This window comes from Dermacentor silvarum, chromosome 2 (genome assembly GCF_013339745.2).
Source record: "Dermacentor silvarum isolate Dsil-2018 chromosome 2, BIME_Dsil_1.4, whole genome shotgun sequence".
Classification (NCBI taxonomy): domain Eukaryota; kingdom Metazoa; phylum Arthropoda; class Arachnida; order Ixodida; family Ixodidae; genus Dermacentor; species Dermacentor silvarum.
In genome coordinates, this window is record NC_051155.1 from 236717993 (window position 1) to 236739042 (window position 21050).

Consider the following 21050-nt stretch of genomic DNA (forward strand, 5'->3'; position numbering starts at 1 on the left):
TTCCATTTCGCGGATAATCATCACACATAACTTCTGCAACATTTTGGACACTATCTTCTAAGCTCAGGCTTGGCTGGTCGCTAGACATGTGTCTCGATAGAGGAATCGTTGCTGAGACTATTATGATGAGCAAATTTCGTATTCCGTGACTTTTCTATTAGTTTTAATAACATTACTATTCCTATTAAAATTAGCGGCATCCATCATATGGAGATGATTAGCGATGTCAATTCGATTATCAGTATTTCTCATGACGGGTGTGTAATTCGTGATATGTTTTCTATGATATATGATGATCATTATGATAATTATTGTAATGAAAGTGGCGAGACAGAGACAGAGTTGTGATATGTAGAAATGCAGAGTTAGTTATGTAAGGTTTTATGGCGGTAATGAAAACTAAGGCTATTAAGGCAGAGTGTTTATTAAAGAGCTTGACGAGGCACGTGGAGTGGCCGCGAGCTCCTCTCTCGCGCTTCGATGATAATGATGTTTATTGGCCTGCCTTTTGAAACGGGCCGGAGACAAAGAAGTCATCTAGTCTACTTGATTTATGCAGGTTTTACTACATATCGATCTGAATTTTCGTATCTAAAACTTCTATCACTATATTGCACCATTTCGGGCGCGTTGCGCTTGCAATGACTCCGGTTCTACCTCCTTCCTGCTTTTTTTTGTGTGCCAATACCAGCTAAACAGCACTAATTTCGATTTCTTCACGGGAAATTGTCAAAAAAAAATGCGCTTTTTGCGAGTGTGCAGACGATTGCGCATCTTACATCTTAGTTGCAATACTCAAATGCGTAAGGAAAGAAAAGGGGTTCAACAAAAGGGGGGGTCAAGTCGGCCTCAGGGGGGGTTACAACCCCCTAATCCCCCCCCCCCCCCCCCCCGTCGGTGCGCCACTGGGCCTATCCATCAAATAAAATCACCTTGCTGGGAGTGCCCTGCAAACTACATCATCAGAAAGACAATACTTTCTAAATTACCACACAACCAGCGTCCTGGCAGCTGGGAGGAGTGGACCACTCCCCCACAAAAGTTTGAAAAACTATGGTGGCCGCTTCTGGAGCAGCACGTCAAGAACATGCTGGACCAGGAGGCATGAACCTACCACGAGTCCCGGACTTGGGCTTTAGTTCCTTGGGACTAATAAACGTTTCTCTCTCTCTCCCGCTGCAGCTGCACGCGCGCACCCGAGGCGCTAAACGAGCGATGGTGGTTGGTTGGTTGGTATCAACTTCGTTGGTTGGCGTGTATACAGGGTGTTTCAGCGAACACTTTCAAAATTTATTTAAGGTTGCCTGTGGCAGATAGCCCAATTCTAGTTAATGAGCTAGTCTGCTCGAAGAGGCGGACATTACTTGCACATGAAATTGAAATGTATAATCAAATAATTAACCGAAATTCACTAATTAAGTTTCTAACTAATTACCTGATGGCCCACATTGCAATTTACAAATTGTAGCCGTGGAGTGCGCAAGGCGAACCCACTTGAAACGAATTCTCGGGATGACACCAGTTTCGAGATATTATTTAACTCCCGAACTTTGCGGAGAAATGCATTGGCGTTTGCAATTACTCGAGCGTTGCCAACCAGCTGCGCCACAGACGTAGCCGACTTCCTACTCTACGACGTCATCCTCCAACATGGTGCTCCACGTCACCTACTCACAGATAGCGGTCGCTGCTTCCTGTCTCGTGTGGTTGACGATCTACTCCGATCATGTGCTACTCATCACAACTTCACGACCTCATATCACCCGCAAACCAATGGACTCACCGAACGCTTAAACCGTACACTGACCGACATGCTTTCCATGTATACGTTTCCGATGACCACCACGATTGGGACGTTGCGCTCCCGTTCGTCACATTTGCATATAACTCATCGCGTCATGAAACTGCCGGCTACTCACCCTTCTATCTTCTCTTTGGACGCCATCCCTTACTACCCTTTGACACCTTGCTCCCTTCTGATCAGGCCTCCACGTCTACGACTTCCTATGCGCAAGATGCCATCACGCGTGCGCTCGTCGCGCGCACAGTAGCCCGCGCTCGGCTCTCGTCATCGCAGACCGCACAAAAGGCCATCTACGATCGTCGACACCGGGATACTGATTTTCCACCGGGCTCTCTCGTCCTTCTCTGGCTCCCATCTCGTCGTGTCGGCCTCTGTGAAAAGTTAATGTCGCGGTACGTCGGCCCTACCGCGTGCTGCGCCAGGTGAGTCCTGTCACCTATAAGATATCTCCCATGGCATCTACCTCATCGACTGCCGCACCACGAAGTGACGTCGTACATAGGTTTCCCGCCTCAAACTTTACAACTGTGATAATCCATTTTGACCACAACAAGCACGGGATGGTGCTTCATCGGCGGGGGTTATGTCACGAACAATGGGAAATACTCCCCGTAACAATATATAAATATATATATATATATATATATACCACAACAAGCACGGGATGGTGCTTCATCGGCGGGGATTATGTCACGAACAATGGGAAATACTCCCCGTAACAATATATAAATATATATATATATATATATATATATATATATATATATATATATATATATATATATATAACGCGGACGGCGTCGGCAGCAGCTCTACGCGTTGCCTCATTGGTGCTGCTACAATTTCTCTCTCTCGATTTCTCTTTCTCTCTCCCGAGCATAGCACGCGCATGCTCTCCTTCCCTCTCCTTAACGTCCCAAGTCAAGGCAACATGTGCACGGCACGGAGATGAGGCGAAGGACACGCCGCTCCGCGAGGTGGTTGCTAGGCAACGCGCGGTGACGTCATCGCCAGGCGCAGTTTTTTGTTCGCACTACGCGGCCTAACGAAGAGCTTAAACAGCTCCGCTGTTAAAATAACAACGAAAAAGAAAAATCTCGGAGGCGATGAGAGACGGCGTAGTGGAGGGCTCCAGATGAATTTTGACCCTCACCCTTTGGAACTATTTAGCGTGCATCAAAATGTCGACCCAACAACGTCAGTCCGCACTGGTCAACGAAGCACACACGCACACACGCGTGCAAACACATAAACCCACGTACACACAAGCACAGCCCCTTCATCCTCCCCCAATACAGCCGCTAGCACGCACTTCTGTCCTCTGCGCACACGTGTACACATACAAATAGGCGAAAACACTTCGAAATCTGCGAAATAAACCGGATCACACGGCGCCGCGGTTTGGAAAAAAAAAAAAACAGGATCTGCAGGAACCGTTAACCAGTACATATCTATAGCGATACCAGAGCCCTCTCCTGCAACCACCACAGCGGGAGAGGGCGGCGGGAAAAGAGGAGGGCAATCCTTCCTGAGCGCTCCACTACAGCATCTAAATCGGCAGACTCATCGCGTGACAGCATGCACGTGCAGGCAGGTCCGGCTATTCGCTTACATGCACAGCTCTAGATGATCACAAGAAAATTTACTCACCCGTAGACACGCGCACAACTGTGGTATGAATCAATACCTGTGCATTGTGTACAATGTAACGTATCGCACATGCAATACATCGTACTTGATGTAGACAAAACAAAGGAGCAAACTAGATGGTATTACAAGGGCATGTGTTCAACGTAGCCAAGGTCTACCTTCGCATTGTGGTTCCATTGCCTATCTTTACAGCCTCCTGAATAACTGTGGATGTTTAAAAAGGTTTCACGAAATAATTATTTTACCGTTGCAAATCAATCAAATTATGGGGTTTTACGTGCCAAAACCACCATCTGATTATGAGGCACGCCGTAGTGGGGCACTCCGGATTAATTTGGATCACCTGAGGCTCTTTAACGTGCACCTAAATCTAAGTACACGGATGCTTTTTTGCATTCAGCCCCCATCAAAATGTGGCCGCCGTGGCCGGGTTTTGATCCCGCGAACTCGGGCTTAGCAGCCCACCACCGTAGCCACTGAGCAACCACGACGGGGGACCGTTGCAAATGCCATATCTTTAACTCGTATATTTGTGCGAACTGCGTTCTCATCGAAGATTTTTTTAATCAGATATTTTTACTGTGGGCGTTCTGCGACGAACGCGCCTCGCAACTCTCTGGTAGCCCTTTGTACCGGCGGTAAAAGTCGGATTCCAATTAACCAACCACCGAAAGCCAATCCACCTACCACAGACCACGAAAACGGGCGAAAGAACCACAGAAAGCTATTCGCTTTATTCCTCATTGGGTCCATAAACATGCCTAGGTAATGGTACACAATTCAGTACTGGGTTATCTTTTCAATCATATTTTAGATTCATTAAACGAAGAAACAAGTTCATCAACGTAAGAAAGTCTGCCAATAGCGCTATATACAAGATCTCAAGCTGTTGATCTACTTAACAAGAACTTCCACTCACATCATAGGGCACGGCTCGAAATGGGCGGGGGTGGTGGTGTAGGTGAAACTTTATTTCCAAAAAGGGTCCTGAAGGACACCAGACTGTTCGTCGAGGTGTAGAGGGCAGATCCCACGTAATGGGCGGATATTAACGCAAAAGCTATGTAAATGTTTGTACAGATTTAAAGCAACGAAGTAAATATTTCGATCTTTGTGAGGCTTCAGTTTCAATGCGACACAAGATCACGTTAATTTTTTTTTTCTTTTTTAGATACCACGCACGTAGCTGTTGGTGTTTTTCACTGTGCACCACTACTACCGCTCACAAGACAGCTTCTTCACGTTACGCATCGTCAGGTATAGCGTTCGTAATAGTCGATGCGAGTTCAGCAATATCCCAATTTCACGCGCGGTTTACTAAAGTCCTGTCGCGACTGGAGGTGATGAACCGAACGAACTCGTGCTTCGCGTCTTCTCGAGTCTGTTCTTCTTGTTCTTAGCGGTTTTGTTAACTTGGGACAACGGTGAGAAGCCGCGCGTACGTTGAAAATTACGAGACATTACGAGGAACGCTCAACGTATACCAATCCCTTCGGTGAACACGTGTTTAGTCGTAACACCATCCTCGACGAGGGCAGTTATGACTGGCTAGTATTGTGATACGGTTAGAGAGTTCGTGGCTCGGACTCAGGCGTGACACAGATGGTTGCCTTCCTACGCCGCCGGAGCGCCTAGAACGGGGTAGTTGGCCTACTCTATACCGGGGCGTCGCACTAAGCTGACTAAGCGGACCGACGCCGTCGTCCGCCTCTATCGCCGAGAGCTGCTTGCTGATGAGGTGATGAGGTCGGGAAGTTTGAAGGAGACGAATTGGTTTATTTTGCATATTTACCACTCATAACGCTCTATAGATATGGGAGCACACTCTGTGTCGGAACTCTGTACATGTCTGAGCTCACTACCTGTCTGATCTGACTGCACCAAAGAGGACCGCTTTTAAAACAATCGTTTTTCCTAGGTAACTAGACGAGGGAATTCGATGAACGTGTCTCGGCCAATCATAATAGTCGAACTGTTCGCAAAACCGCACCCGATGGTGCGTTATCGCCCCCGCAGACGACGCAATCTCCCGGCAATTGGGAACCTCAAGTCGACGCTGTTCCCACGGAAGTCACCGACGTTGGCCCCTTGCATATCTCCGTGGCGGTCAACTTGTAGCGAGTTGAGAAGCTTGGCTTTGACGGTCGTCACCTTTTTCACAGAATGCGGCGGTCGCTGTCACCTCGAACGGAGCTTCTTTGTTGACGCCGAGCTCCGTCATCCTCTAGGCGGGCGCTGGTGAAGGGGTCGCTTCGTGGTAAGTGCCCAAAGAGTGCCCATTGCCGTCTTGAGACGTGACATAGGGTGACAGCTGACGAGACACACACCGAAGATGTCTTCCATGACAGTCGGTAACCACCGGTTTTCCGCTTTTTATAAGTCGACGTTAAAGTCTCCGGTGATGACCAACGGCGCTGCCTTGTCGAGACTGTTGTTGTAGACGTGAATCGCTGCCCCATGGTGCTTACCGAACTTTTCCGACGGACTGATGCAAAGGGCTCCCAACCCGACGTTCATGTCCTATTACATCGGTCGCGTAACGCAGGCGTCGATCTCACCGTCTGCGAGGATGCACTAGGCTTCTGTATCAAGTGGCAGCGATAACTTACTGCAAGATGCGTGGCAGTATCGTTCTCGTAAATTTTCGCATCTGCGCGCTCTTTCGCTTCCTGTGGCATATATACGCTGGAAGCCGACAATCGGCGGCGTATCCGCACTCCACGTCTCCGACAGTGCGAGAATGTCAGTTTTGGGAATCACGTGATCAGTTTCGATGTCGAGAGCGTGAGTGAGTAGACTCAGGACGTTGAATGACAGTATGGACGCGTCTCGGTTTCGAACGTTACAAATGTCCTCCAAACTTGACGGAAGCGGCTGCTTGCGATTGCTTCCTCGGCTGCCACCGTCACCGCCTCCGCCGTTGCTGCGGCTAATTAAATAGGACATGCACCTCGCTTCCTGTGGCATATACACGCTGGAAGCCGACAATCGGCGGCGTATCCGCACTCCACGTCTCCGACAGTGCGAGGATGTCAGTTTTGGGAATCACGTGATCAGTTTCGATGTCGAGAGCGTGAGTGAGTAGACTCAGGACGTTGAATGACAGTATGGACGCGTCCTCGGTTTCGAACGTTGCAAATGTTCTCCAAACTTGACGGAAGCGGCGGCTTGCTATTGCTTCCTCGGCTGCCACCGTCACCGTCACCGCCTCCGCCGTTGCTGCTGCTAATTAAATAGGACATGCACCCACAATGGGTATGAACCAAGAATAAGGTAGTTGCAGAAAACGCACAGGCGATAATTATGTTGCCAACTTCCTAACTGGCCTTTTATTGCATTGGACCACACAGGACACGGGTGCGGCCCGGTAGCCGTGCCTGTATGCGGCTTCCGCATTTTTTTTTTCCTCACTTAGAAGTCACGTACCTTTTGCCCGCGAACAAATTTAGAGGCTTTCGAAATACAAATGTACGATCTCGGCTGAACTAGTTCAGTGCGGCCGTAGCCTGAGCGGCGTTTAAATAAATAAATAAATAAATAAATAAATAAATAAATAAATAAATAAATAAATAAATAAATAAATAAATAAATAAATAAATAAATAATAAATAAATAAATAAATAAATAAATAAATAAATAAATAAATAAATAAATAAATAAATAAATAAATAAATAAATAAATAAATAAATAAATAAATAAATAAATAAATAAATAAATAAATACAACGGGGTATTCTTCATATAATTTGGTACGTAATCGGATGCTTTTGTATGGAAACAGAAGAGAGGAACACGCCGGCCCGTCGGGAATGCACACATCTTGTTTAGGGTGATCGGCTTAGACCTACGCACAACACACCGAAGCGATTATCTGTTCGGGCGCTACACCTGCTACTACAGACGTATGAGAACGGAAAGCTTGAAAACTGTCGAAGCCTACGTCGCGTTCTGCTGTTCCTGATGTACGGACCAGATCTTCGGACTATTAAGGAGCAGAAATGTCGGAATGTAGTGTATTGGGGATTTCTAACGCTAACATAAAAAAGAAAGAGAGATCATAAATTAAAAGAACCCCAAAAAATAAAAGAAAATAACAGAAAATAAATAGAGGGAAAAGACGTGGACGGGACAATGAACCGCACAAGCGCTGAGGTAAAACTGCACAGAGCGCATGTGCAGTTGTTTGTCGCGTCCATCTCGTTCTTTTTTTTCTCCTCCTCTCTACTTTAATTTATTCCGTACTTCCATGTTCACTGCTTCCTGCCTTTCACGCACCCCTACTTCTTCTGAGATGTTTCCCCGCATCAAATGTAGTGACGCAGTAAAGCGCCCTTTACAAAACAAGAAACGACTGACAAAAGCTTCCTTCTCAGGGCGCCACAAGGACGACCGAGAATGACCATGAAAATACCATCTGAAACTTGCTTTTGTTCGCTGATGTCTTATGCAGGCGCAAGTTGGAATGAGCTAGCGCAAGATGGGAGTAATTGGAGATCACAGGGAGAGGCCTTCGTCCTGCAGTGGGCATAAATATGGGCTGATGATGATCATCATCATCTTATGCCTTTACTCCAAGAATTACCCTGAAAATTACACGACGCACTTGTAATCTGACAGAATGGGGGAATCCGTGCAGGCTGTCTATGGAAAGAAATTTCGTTAATCCTTTGCTCGCCATGTTCTTATGTTTCACTTGTGCCTGTTGAATTTTGGGTCGATCTTCCAGTTTCATCTAACTTGATATTACACACAATAACGATGTATGTTACTTCTGCGCTCACGATATATGAAGTGGGCGTGTTTTTCAGTAAATTAACAATTTATTATAACAAATAAACAATTTTCAGTAAACTGAACAGAAGTGTCACACGGACACTTCTGATCGCGATCGAGCCCACTTGGTATCGAATAAACCTGATCGCGATTGGCTCCTTATCGCAAGCTGCGGAAGAGAGCCAATCGCGGTCTAGAATTTTGATTCCAATCGGACTCGATCAAAAGTGCCCGTGTGACAGCGGTATTCCTGTATTATAGCCCCGGACTTGCCCAGAACACTCCCCGGATCAGGATCCTTAACCCCGGCCCGTAACCTGCTTGTCATTTTCCCTAAACGAAACAGTCGTTGACGAAGTCCATAAAGCGGTGAAGTACGGAACAAGTTACTGCGCAGGAGAGCCGGCGCGTATACCGAGCGAAGAGCGGCCTCTGGTCGAAACCTCACTCCCTGCCTGCAATCTCTGGCTCCTCGCGCCCACCCAGCCACACGAGCACAGATTGAGGGGCAAGGAGAGAGGCAGGACGAAAGGGGGAGTCTCATCCACCGAGCCCCCCTAGCGGGAGTTTTATTAACTACCCCCCGCGGCGCGGAACAATAGGCTGGCGTCGAGCGTGTGTAACGCGGGACCGGCCCGCGTGTCGTTGCCAGACGAGACAAAAGGGCGCGCTGCCGGCCGAGTCGCTCCTCGATCCGCGATCGCCGCGCTGATGCACGCCCGCTTCCCTGCAGCGACGCCGGTTTTCCCGTTTCACTCATAGCTGTTCTGGCCTGCAGGTTCAACCTAGGGTTTATACTCGCCGTGTCGCGGCGCGTACCTTTCACTGTCAGATCCAGTCGGCTACGGCCACATCTCACCTGCCGCTTGAGCGACGCTTTTGTTTGTTACGAGTCACGTCGAGCATAACCGTTTAGTAACTCTTCAATTTTATTTAATTCAAGCCGTTTGTTACAATAAGAAAACGATAAAAGAAAAGAACAACAACAACACATTAGGCGGATTCCACGTCGTATGTGGGATCTGCGTTAAGTGAAGGTTTCTTTTATGTTTGCACGAATTTTATACGATACTAACGTAATGCTAATGACAGATATGTCTGTACGAAATGACGCAAATGGATTAGAATGGCGGAAACTAAGGGAAATTCACTTCTTGCCTCTTGTTTTGTTCTGCTTGTCTATTCGGACACATAACCAAATGGGACATGCCCTTTCTGGAACATTGGCCAAGAATGGGCCAATACCCAGTGTCACCTGCCCAGTTGCACAGATACCAAATGGCCCAAATTGTCTATTCGGTTTCATAACCGGCCGCACATATACAGTGGCAAAACTCGGCAGAACAGCACCTGCAAAGTTAGAGAAATAGTTATAATAAGCTTCGCTTTAAAAAGTGGGCGTACCGGGCCCGCTGCTTTGTCTTGTAAAAGTACCGATTTAGATTTTCAAGCAAGAAAGAGGTGCAAAGAAAGATGGATATTCGGAGTGATCGATATGCTGCAGTGCTCGAAAAGGGAATCACTCTGGAGCCGAAAAGAGAATGAAGAAAAGTTCCTTTGTCAAAATTTTGGCTCCAGAAGCACCCGTTGCTTGACCCCTGTTTATCACTATTTTTCTTTTGCTTGAAACGTGTAAGCACCTGTTTGGACACTCCGCGGCTTTGGTGAGTTCGTATGCAAGCACCTATGCTATTGCAAGAGCTTAGGATATGTGTTACACCGCTATAGTAAAACCGCTGAATATCATGCGGTAATATACGTCTGTGTGCTTTACAGGGGCCTAAGAGCCTACTACATATGCATAAATGTGTTGGGATTTGATTTATTGTTTTATTACGAAGAACAGATACCTTATGGCAATACCTTATGGGTCAAAATACCGCGATATATAATGCGGTTTGCTGGAGAGAGAGAGATACTTAACTTCACAACGACTCTTATTCCAACGACGAATCACAAGGACTCGGGTCTTGATGTTGAGTCCATTTGTTTGGATCTAATAATGTTTTTGATGTGGGAAATCAGTTGTGGCCGTAGCGTATAGGGCACAGATCTTGAGGTGGAGCGGTCCAGCTCCGCCACAAGAGCTGCTCTCCCATGTGTAGGGAAGGTAGGGAGAGACGTTCAAGCAAATGAAGTGTGGAGAATAGAGTCCTCTGGGGCATTCCCAGTAATTATGGAGCACGTTGGGGTATTTGCCGTATACCTGAAACGCTGGTGTGCCATGTCTGTTGACAATGTGGTGTTGAATAGCATCGTTGGATAGTGTAAATGTTGGTGCCTGGCGGATAAGCGAAGCGTCCCCTCTATATAGTGCGTGTTTCTGATGGAGATTGGTAAGAGGAGTCTTATCTTTGTATTCCTTGAGCCGATTACGGCGCTGTTTTAGATGTTCAGCAATGACACTTCTGGTGCAATAGGTCTCAGGCCACTTAATGAGGTTGCTCTGTGTTAGAGGATTGCCATCTAAGGCATGAGCTAGTTCACTGCTATATTTCCCCTGGTGACCTGGTATCCACTCCAAGAGAACCTGTAACGCAGGGTGTTATATCTAGTATTTGTTCAGTGTAGCACGGATATAATCCGGGAGTTCATTTTTTTTTTTTTTTTTTGTAAAGGCACGTAATGCTCACTGACTATCCGAACGGATCGGGATAATGTCCGTGTCATGTGTGTGTAGGCAAACGCTGTTGTAATGATTTGAATCTCTGAAGCTACCATTGCGTGCAGCGCAAGCGGTGTTTGGGGCGTGAATCTGTTGTACAATGTGTAAGTACTTCGTGGTTGCAACTTGCGAGCGCCCCTCGCGCGGGGCACGTGATGGCCTCACCTGAAGAATGAAGCAGTCGAAAAGTCTGCGCTGAAAGTGGTAAAAAACGGAGCGCACATGGTGTTGAATGGGAATCGCAGATTATCCAATTTTCACGCGAATCTTTCTTCACACACCACCCGGGGGCTTGGTGTGAACTGACGGCTTACATATGTAGCATATGCCACGCACTGGACGTTGGCAGACAAAGTGATGCCAGTAAGCGTCACCTCTGTTCTGCGTACCCAAATAAATCACGCCCTGAAACCTGTGCATATAATATCGGCTCACGGGGTATCTCCAAAGCACACAAAGCTCTTGAGTGAATAGCGCAAGCCAGTCAGTGGCTTAAGTAGTTAATTTTGCGATTGTCATTCTTTTAGATCTTCACGCACTTTCAAGACTTTCCCGCCAGCTTTGGTCACTGCAGTCCGTGATCTAATGGGCACAGCATCGAGCTGCTGTGCTGAGGGAACGAGGTGTGAAACTAACCGTCATACCAACTTGACTCACTGGATATCTGTCAGCGGGCTTGTGCCACCGCTCTTCAACGGACCTCTGTCACGCCAAATTAGGTCGTGGGTAACATATTAGCGCCAGCGGACAAGTACAGATGGGAGGCGTATATAGGGAGCACGATGCGCCAACTTCGACAGCTTATTTCCGGGAAAATCTATACTCCTACATACCGTACACAACAACACCGCTTCTGGTCAACACGCAAAATTGCTCTTTACAAAAAGACCGTCTCTTAACAAGAAAGTCGATCGACGCAGTGCTTACATAGATTTCACCACTCAGCCTAATATCTGTGCCTCTATAATTTCAGCGAACATCCTTATCTTTGTACCTGGAAAGAATCACACATTCATTAAACAAAGGGATGTATAGCCGCACTCCTGATAGTGAACAGATTACGCAATTACCGCCATGACAATTCTTTGCATTCAAACTTTGTTCTCTAAGGAAGTCATTAAGACAACGTCCCGTTTGTCCAATGTATTTCCTACCACAGGGCTATAGTAGTTCGTATACCTCGCAGTCACATTTAACAAAACGGTCTCGATGCCTCTTGGAACAACCAGTCACAGTTTTAAGGCATGGGTTTGTCAACCGACACACTTTGATAAGTTTATCTGGTGCAGAAAAAAAAAAAACTCTTGCGTTAGCCCGACTAGCGATCTTTTTAGGATTGTGTGTCCGTCTTACGAAGGTAGGGCACAACCGCAATCTTTCGTTTATTTGGCGTCTGTTTATTTACTGTATTTGGAATGTCACTTTCCGTACGATACCTTTTCAGCAAACCATATGCTACAGAAACCTGCAAGGTCTTCCAGAACCCTGCTGCAGACAAACGTTCATATTGATTGTTTAGGCTTGTGTAAATTTTATTACGTCAGGACTTTTTTTGTGGAATTGCATAGACACAAGTTGGAAATGCTCCTTTCAACCGGTTTTTATGGGCGTAATTATAAGGCAACATGGGCTTATTGGCTCTAGGCTTGTATGTCCGTGAGAGTGGCTTGTTTGTGCTAGTTGATACATTGTTATACTAGAAGAATGTCAACAAACTTGAAAAATGGGAAAATCGAGAGGCAGACATAGACACTACCAGCTACATTCCCATCGCTTTGTCTATGTCTGCCTCTCAATTTTCCCCCTTTTCAAGTTTGCTGGCATTCTCCTAGTATAACCTTGTATGTCCAATATTGTCACGAGTGGTGCTAGACAACGGTAACTACAGAAGGCAAGCGTGCGGCAAGACAAAGATTTATTGAGGCGAACTTGTGCCCCGCATAACCAAAAACAACTAGCCCCGTAACAACAACATGTGCGAGGCACGGACGGTGATCGGCAAAACAGAGACCATCACCTATGTGTGGGCAGTATTTAAGGGCTGCTAAGGAACACGCGTAGTACTATCGCAAGAGATAGCGCGAATTGCCCTGCCTCATACGATGGGCCCATCGTAGGTACGAAGCTTGTATCGTGGTAGGTTTGCGCAAGTGCTTAAAGGCGATAGCACTCGTCATTCGAAAGTCACCGGCACAGATGCCAAGCTCAAACGGCACGTGGCAATATGTGCGTTGGTCGTACAACTCAAGCTGGATGTCTAGAAACTGCAGTGCTCCTTCGGTGGGTGCTTCAACCATCAATGTTAGTGGAATAAGGGCTTCAATAAAGAAAAAAAAACTTCTATGACATTATTTACCATAGTGTGTGCATGCCCAACACGCCCAACAAACAGCAGTGCAATTTGGCTCAATAGGTATGTCCCTCTGGGTATGTGCTAGCTGCTCTTCAACAACAACAACAAAAGTTATGGTTGATCCCTCTTTCATAGGAATCGGTAGAACACGAAAGTGAAACGTGCCTTCACAGAAGCTTGCATGTTTGCTTCGCGAACTCACTGTCCGTTGTAGCGAAAGGCGCATGATTTGAGGGCCTGCGACCGTGTTGCAGGTTTGCTTGGCGCGCGGCATCCTAAATCTACGGCGTCCTATTGGCGAGCGCCGTCCTGCTGGCGAGTGGCTTCGGCGAAGGTGCGAACATTCTGGTCCGGCTCCGCAGTGGCTGATGCACTGCTGATGTACACGTTGAAGCCGCAATCCGTAGGCGACGAGGCGCCATAGGCTAACCCGACGCGAACGCCAGACCACAGAAAACCTATAGGCCAAACCATGCCCGGTAACTGCGTTGCAATCGTTCAGCCACCATGGGAATGATGGTAAGTACACGGATTTGTCTGATCTTCGTGCTTGTGGGTTTAGACGTTCTTGTGACTTTTGTTTATTGCGCTTCATATGCCTTCATTGTCGTAAATTTCCGAGCAATGTATACTTTTCGAAGTGCAGAAGACGCTGCGAACACGAACAATCGCTACTAATTACAACGGTTCAGCTTGGCGAGGTCTCCAAATCAAAACGCGCCAAGCGTCTCAGTGCACTGGCTTGCCCGTGATAAATTCATAAGCGGGTTTTATGTCACGTGTCGATCGGCGTTCGTCCGCTGGCGTAATGGTTTCAACACCGGGCTTCTCTTCCAGTGTTCCTATGTTCGAATCCGCATGCTTGTCGGACAATATTAATAATGTTGTATGAAACTATATGCACGAGGCTATACTTGGTTGTTTATTCTATGGCTACACCACGTTGGACCCTCCGCTGTGCTGTGACTACCGAAGCGCTCCCTGTCAGCGCTCGTTAGTGTCACAATCTGATGCAATGCTTCGCTTCACCGCTCCTAGATGGCGACTATCACATCCGTTACATCCGTTGCCGGAAATCAGTCGGGAAACCCGGGATAAAAAGGCGAAAGCTTGCACTAGGCCGCGCAAAGCTCAAGACACAGCGAAGCTGGCCAATTGATTGCGCCTCGATGGCTCACATTACATAGCATGTTGGCCCATGCGCAACACCACCGTCTCGAGATCAAACGACGTACAATTCGCAATGTAAATTCTGTCCCCAGGCGGCCACGTTATACCACATGGTCTGGGTGTACCAACAGAATCCGAAAATATCGGCCAAGCATAATCCGACGATAGTCGAGTGGGAGGCGACCCTGTCTAGCTCGGACCCAGAACAGCAACAACCCCTGGTCAACCGAGCCCGGACGGCGGCAAAAGCCAATGGTCTTCCGGACTAGGAGGTCCGACCACAAAACGACTATTAATTTTCACTAATAAATGTTTTATTCTCTCTCTTCACAGTCGTACTTCGTTAAGCTCTGCGCGTTGCATAGCGCAGTTTGCAACACCGACACCGCGTTCCACCACGTTTTAATGCCGACAACGTGTTCCAGCAGACCCGCTCCTTGAATGCGTCTCTCTCTCTCTCTCTCTCTCTCTCGCTGTCATTTTCTTTATCTCTCTCCCGAGCATAGCGCGCAAAACCTCTTCTTCACCTCGCAGACCATTGGCACGAGCGCGTGTGAACGCGCCAGCTGTGGACGAAGACAACCCTCAAACGCAATCATATGGTTCGCATAAATGCATGAGCTGCAGGTGTGGCTGTATAGCCGAGTGGCAAGTAACTTTGATCCTAAAAAGGTGGCAACGACAAGTAGTTTTGGTCGTGTAGGGTGTGCTTAACGAGATTTTAGGCCATTTCTAGGCCATGAATATAAGATGTGTTGGCTGGTGCTTGCACGTTTTCCGCAGATAGTATTTCTCTCGCATATACATGATGCAATAAATACCATGTAAGAAAAAAAAAAAAGTGGCTGTATAGCCGAGTGGTTACGACGCTCGCTTGACCGTGGGTACGCTGGTTCGAATCCCGCCCTGGTAAAAAAGTTTTATTTTCGTTTATTTATTTATCAGTTGCTGAGGATGATAGTTTCTTTATACGAACCACAAATTACGGCTGGCTTAAACAGCTTCGCTGTTAATGAAACACTTTCCTGTTAATAAAATTATTTAAACATTCTTCGGCGCTGGGTGAAGGATGTGAGATAATCTGTCCTGAATGTGCAGGTATAGGTAGGTATTCACACACGCACCACACGCGGACTTGGTGGCGGCATCGATAGATCGCGCAGCGTATATAGTCAGTGGGAACAGAGGAACCCGGCCTGCAAGCATGCCTCATACATCCCTGCAGTGGCAACATGGTGTGTCGCTAGATCAATTGCTTCTATGCTAATCACATTAACGTCGACATTCATCGTGCCGGAATTTCATTTCTTACATTATTTACATTTGACCTACCCCATGCGTGTGTTCATAAAACGCGCGCTACAAATGTATCTTGTTTTAAATTTGTGTTCGTGCATGCCTTCAGAAGCCATGCTGAGTCTGTAGCATCCATAAACAAAACTATACAAGTATGACACTCATATGAGACCGACGCTTACGTCTACTGAGTGCATTGACGTAGCACCATCGCTTGCAGCGAAGCCAGGCCGATTTCTTTTTTCCATGTTCATGTACGTATCTCTGTCGCTGCTTAGCGTCTGGCACCCTAAATCCCTCCTCTCCGTTTACTTTCGCAACTCCTCTTCTTAAACCTCTTGACAACATGACCATGCGAGGGAAAAACCTCGCATAGTCATGCCATTCGCGGCCATAGCGGCAGACGTATACACTGTACAGTGAGAAACATTAGTGACCTGCCATTTTGTCATATATCGCTTTGACCTAGTCGCGTTTACTAACGTTGTCAACGCGGATGAGTTAGGCTACTTGGTAACGACATAATACATTGCTGGTCGAGGACCGCGGAGAGAGGGGTTGCATAAGGGAAAGAGGGCTATTCCTGCTTTCCTGCGGGGAACCCGGCGCCGACGCGGCGGAGAGGAGTCCGCCGTTGTGGCACCCGCTGTGGTGGCTCAGTGGTTATGTCATATGGCTTAATATGCCATAGCCATCGAGCCTTGCAGCGCGCCTTGCAGGACCAACAGATTTTTTCAACCAACCGAGCCTTATTCCATAATCAACTATGGCTTATGCCATATTTCATTATGGCATTGCGTTGCTGGGCACAAGGCCGTGGGTTCAAAATCCCGACCGCTGCTGGCGCGCTTTCTCATAGGTGTGGAATGCAAAAAAAAAAAAAAAAATGTGAGCCCTTCCACTTACAACCAGCGAAGCTGACCAGCGAAGCTGAAACGTGTGGCCCCGGTGTTTATCACTTGGTTAATCCCGAGGGTTCATTAAAGTATTTCTCATTATGAGGTTACACACACGTTCGGCTGCGACGGAGAGAACGACGTCACTGACGGTATGCCCGCAGTACGCGTTGTCGCTTGCGTTCGATGTCTCGAGTTTGCTCGGCGGCGTGGTTAGCAGCATTCGCCCGCCATTGCCGCTTGCGATTTTTCGAAATTAAATTGCTTCAAAATTAAAATCTGTCCGTTACGTAAGACAATGAATGGCTCATACCCCCTAAAGCAATGGCTCACACACCCGTAAACGCGGCCTCCCAATTACGACGACAGAAGAGAAGTGAAATTCTACGCTGGAATGATTAGCGGCAACGCAGCTAGCTGTGGAATGCAGACGACGACGACGAACGCGGGAGCAGTGGCACGAGCGCGTGCCGAGCACGAACACAAACCGAGAGGCGCCAACGAGCCAGCTGCGGAAGAAGACGACGCTCGAGCCAATGCTGATGATGATAATTTTCTATGCACAGGCGATTTCGCCTAGCCATATACGATTTCGCCTAGACATATAAAACTTCGCTTTAAAAATTTGTGAGCTATTCCACTCTGTGCAGGTGGATGACCAGCGCAGCTGTTTAGCGCACGACACAGAGGTGACACAGAATTTTGAGCAAAGGTACGAACATATTTATTGGCCTTATTAGTAGTCATCGTGACGATAGGTACGCACACACATTCGCGTATAACCTCTGTTATTAAATCTATCCGTCACTTAAGACAATGAATGGCTTATACCCCCTTAAGCAATGACTCATACCCCCGTAAACACGGGCTTCCCATTACGACGACAGAAGAGAAGTGAAATTCTATACGCTTGAATGATGAGCGGCAATGGAGCCAATTGTGGAAGAAGACGACGACGAACGCGGGAGCAATGGCAGGAGCAGTGGCACGGACGGACGCTTCGCCTAGGCATATACAGCTTCGCTGGAAAAATGAAAGAAAGAAAAAGAAGGAAAAGGAAGAAAAATATAAAGAAAGAAGTAATAATCATAAAATTACGCTGCCGTGTCCCACCATTAAACCTATATTTACACAGGGCTGGTCTGGCGATATCGCCGCTGTGTCCATTCTGTCTAGAAATAGAAACCATAGAACACTACTTTTTAATATGTCGTCGGTATAAATAAAATAAAATACGGCTCTGACATCAGTTAGTTTCATTGCATAATTTCAACCCATCTGTTTAACCGCCGGCTTCTTGGCCAATCCCCGTGGTGGGTATGCGCCATGGCATAGGAAGAAAGCAAGCAAGCAAGCAAGTGGCACGGACGGACGCTTCGCCTAGGCATATACAGCTTCGCTGGAAAAATGAAAGATAGAAAAAGAAGGAAAAGGAAGAAAAGTATAAAGAAACCTTCCATGTAAAGAACCCCAGGAGGTCGAAATCCAGCACGCGCGAACGCAGCACGCAGCGATTTGACCACGTTGTCTTCTCCTCAGTATATGCTCTCGTGTTTCACAACAGGCGCTCTGCATGGGCCGGCTATACGAGACAGCGCACCATAAACTGGAGACATATGTTCAAATTTCGCGACGCGTCACGATAATATCTACGTGTGATAGCTGTTGTATCCTGTCCGTCATACCGCTTCTTCCTGGCCTGCGGAAGACATTGGCGCTGGAGGCTTCGGAAGACGTTGGCCCATACCATGAAATAAAACGACAGAAGGACAATCCGAACGCTAACGCAGAATAAGGGTGTTTTTGGTGACGGAAATAAAATACTACCCTTCTGTTTTTCCCTCACAAGAAGTGGCGCATCGCGACCCTCGAAGTTCGAATAAATCGTGTCATTGTTGCATCCCGGTGACAGTCATCTTCCTTTAAAAGTGGCACGTGTTTCTACTGTGCGCGGTAGCGCGTTCCGAACGGAAGGTGAAGAAGAGGGAACAGCGTCACAACAAAAATAACAGCAGAAGGAGTGGCCGCCTCATTCTGCGACCCGAGATGCGGCTCTGACTAAAGGACGCCAGTTCCGGCAGCGGAGTGGCGTCTCCGCCCTGCGGGCCTGGTTCGGGCAGATTGAAAGACAACTCGAAGGGTGAGCCTGCGTTTGCTTCGAAAGCCGACGGCGCCTTTTATATATGAGTCCAAGAAGTGGAAAGTCCGGCGCGCGGCGTGGTCCGTCCGGGGCCGCCTCGAAATCCTCGAGTCTTGCCAGCAAACAACCTGGAGTGCCGAGCGAAGCGAAAACGAAAGCGCCTCAGAGTCGGTCCACAGTGAGACCCAACACAGCGGGGACTACTTCCGACGAAGAGTCAGTTGAATCGGAATGCGAATCCTCCACCACTACAGACGATACCGGGTCGGGAGAAACAGTTGATCCGGCGCGAAAGGCCGCGAGAATGACGGGCAAAATGCACTCGGAGGGGAAGAACAAGGGCCGTTCTGTTCAGCGCGGTCAAGCGGCGCTGACTGCGTCGGGAAGTGTGGCGGCAGAGGAGCAGGCATCGAAGGGCTGGACAGGGCGGCAAACCCAGTCGATGTCACGAGTGGAGACGGTGGTCGTGAATCGTTCGCGCGCAATATCAGCAACACCGTCTCGACACAGAACGAAGAGTATGTCCTCGACTCGCAAAAAATATGAGAAGGTTGGAATCAGGTCCCAAAGTAGCTTTAGTACAGGTGGATCGTCAGAAAGCAGCGGAAGCGGTTGCAGCGTTGAAGAACAACCATGCTCATCAAACGCACCGCGGCGTAGTGGCGCAGCGCAACGGCGTTCAGCCAGCAGCAACAGCAGCGGCAGCAGCGCCTACTACAAAGCTAAGATGTTGCGCCTGTCGCTGAGCAGTTCGCCGATAAGCAGCGGTGGCAGCTATGCGAGCACTGGAAGTCAACATATGTCAATGGATGGGTGGACAAGCAGCACGAGAAGCAACGTACGTACCAGCCACGGCAGTGCCGAGACGTTGAACAGTGAGTCAACAAGCAACACCTTGAGCACCTGCAGCGAAGGAGACGGACGAAGCAGGTACCGATCGTCGATGGGCGTTTCGTCCAGCAGCAGCGAAAGCAGCAAGCTTAGTCCTAAGAGGAAACGAAGGTTCAGAAGTTTGTCAACGTCCAGCAGCGACGATTACAATCCCGCTGTGAAGACGCAACGCCGGTCAAGGCGCAGGTCACCGAGCAGTCGCGACACCAACAGACGCCGTGCGCTCCGTCGTCGCCGTTCGACGGTCAGTTCAACGAGCAGCAGCGGCAGTGACGAGCCGCGAGCCAAAAGACCGCGGCCGCCAAGGCGCAGGTCCTCGAGTTACGAAAAGGTTCTCGCCTGGTTAGCGGATGTGGAACCTGGTGTGTAAGGCACTACCTTCGCGTCGGTGCTGCATTTTACAGCGGCATTTCTTGGGTTTACTATTTTACTGAACATCACTACCGATAGGCAAAGAGACTATATAGCTGATTGGTCGATACGACCGTTAGATGCCACAGGAACAGCACTGAATATGAAAGCAAGGGACAACGCTGAACTCCTAAACAAGGCAAGTGGACGTTGGTTTGAGCCGTTGACCATAACTCGCATCCACTGAAGAACAATTTTCCCAGCGACTGGCGATGCCTCTGTGGCACACGAAAAGCCCGCAAAGGTGAAGACCCGACATTGAATGACTTCACGCCTGCCTTCTGAGGCCTGTAACTCTTGGTGATGCGTCTTTTCACGTCTCAGTGTAGCCCAACGTAGACAACAGTCGCGAACAGAATGGACAGTATGCGGCAAGTTATAAGCGTTGCTTTGACTTCACAGGCCTGAAAATTGTCTGGGAGAGAAAGAAAACTTGCTTATTCTTGTCATATACCTTACACCACCTTGAGTACTAAAGAAAAATTTTAAATTCAGTGGTCGTGCTGTCTTTCTTCTCTCGGTATTTTTTCCCTTTATTTCTTTTTCTTGCTTGCTTATTTCTTTCTTTCTTTTTCTATTTAGTTATCTGTTTATTTAGTTAGTTATTTAACTATTTACACATAATGGTATACTTGTACAACGAGAATGCTTCGAACCGTTGGCACTGACATTTTTCCTATCAATTTAGTTCTTTCACTTTGAATTTATGCCCAGCTGGTAGCTCTGATCATCGTTAAAGCGAAGATGAGTGAAGAATGCTTGACACGTGCGCCATCCAGTGCAGCCGAAAATCTAAATATCCAAGTTGGGGCCAGCTTCTTAGCCAAAACCCCATAGTGGGTATGAACCAGCGTTTGGACACAAGAACAAGAGCCTTGAGTGGCTGTCACGTCGACATCTTGCTCATCGGGAAGCGCACCATGTACCCGATTTATTGATTTAAAAGATTGATGGGCCACTGTTACGCTCGCAAGCCGACCTGCGGAAAAGCTGGAACTTCG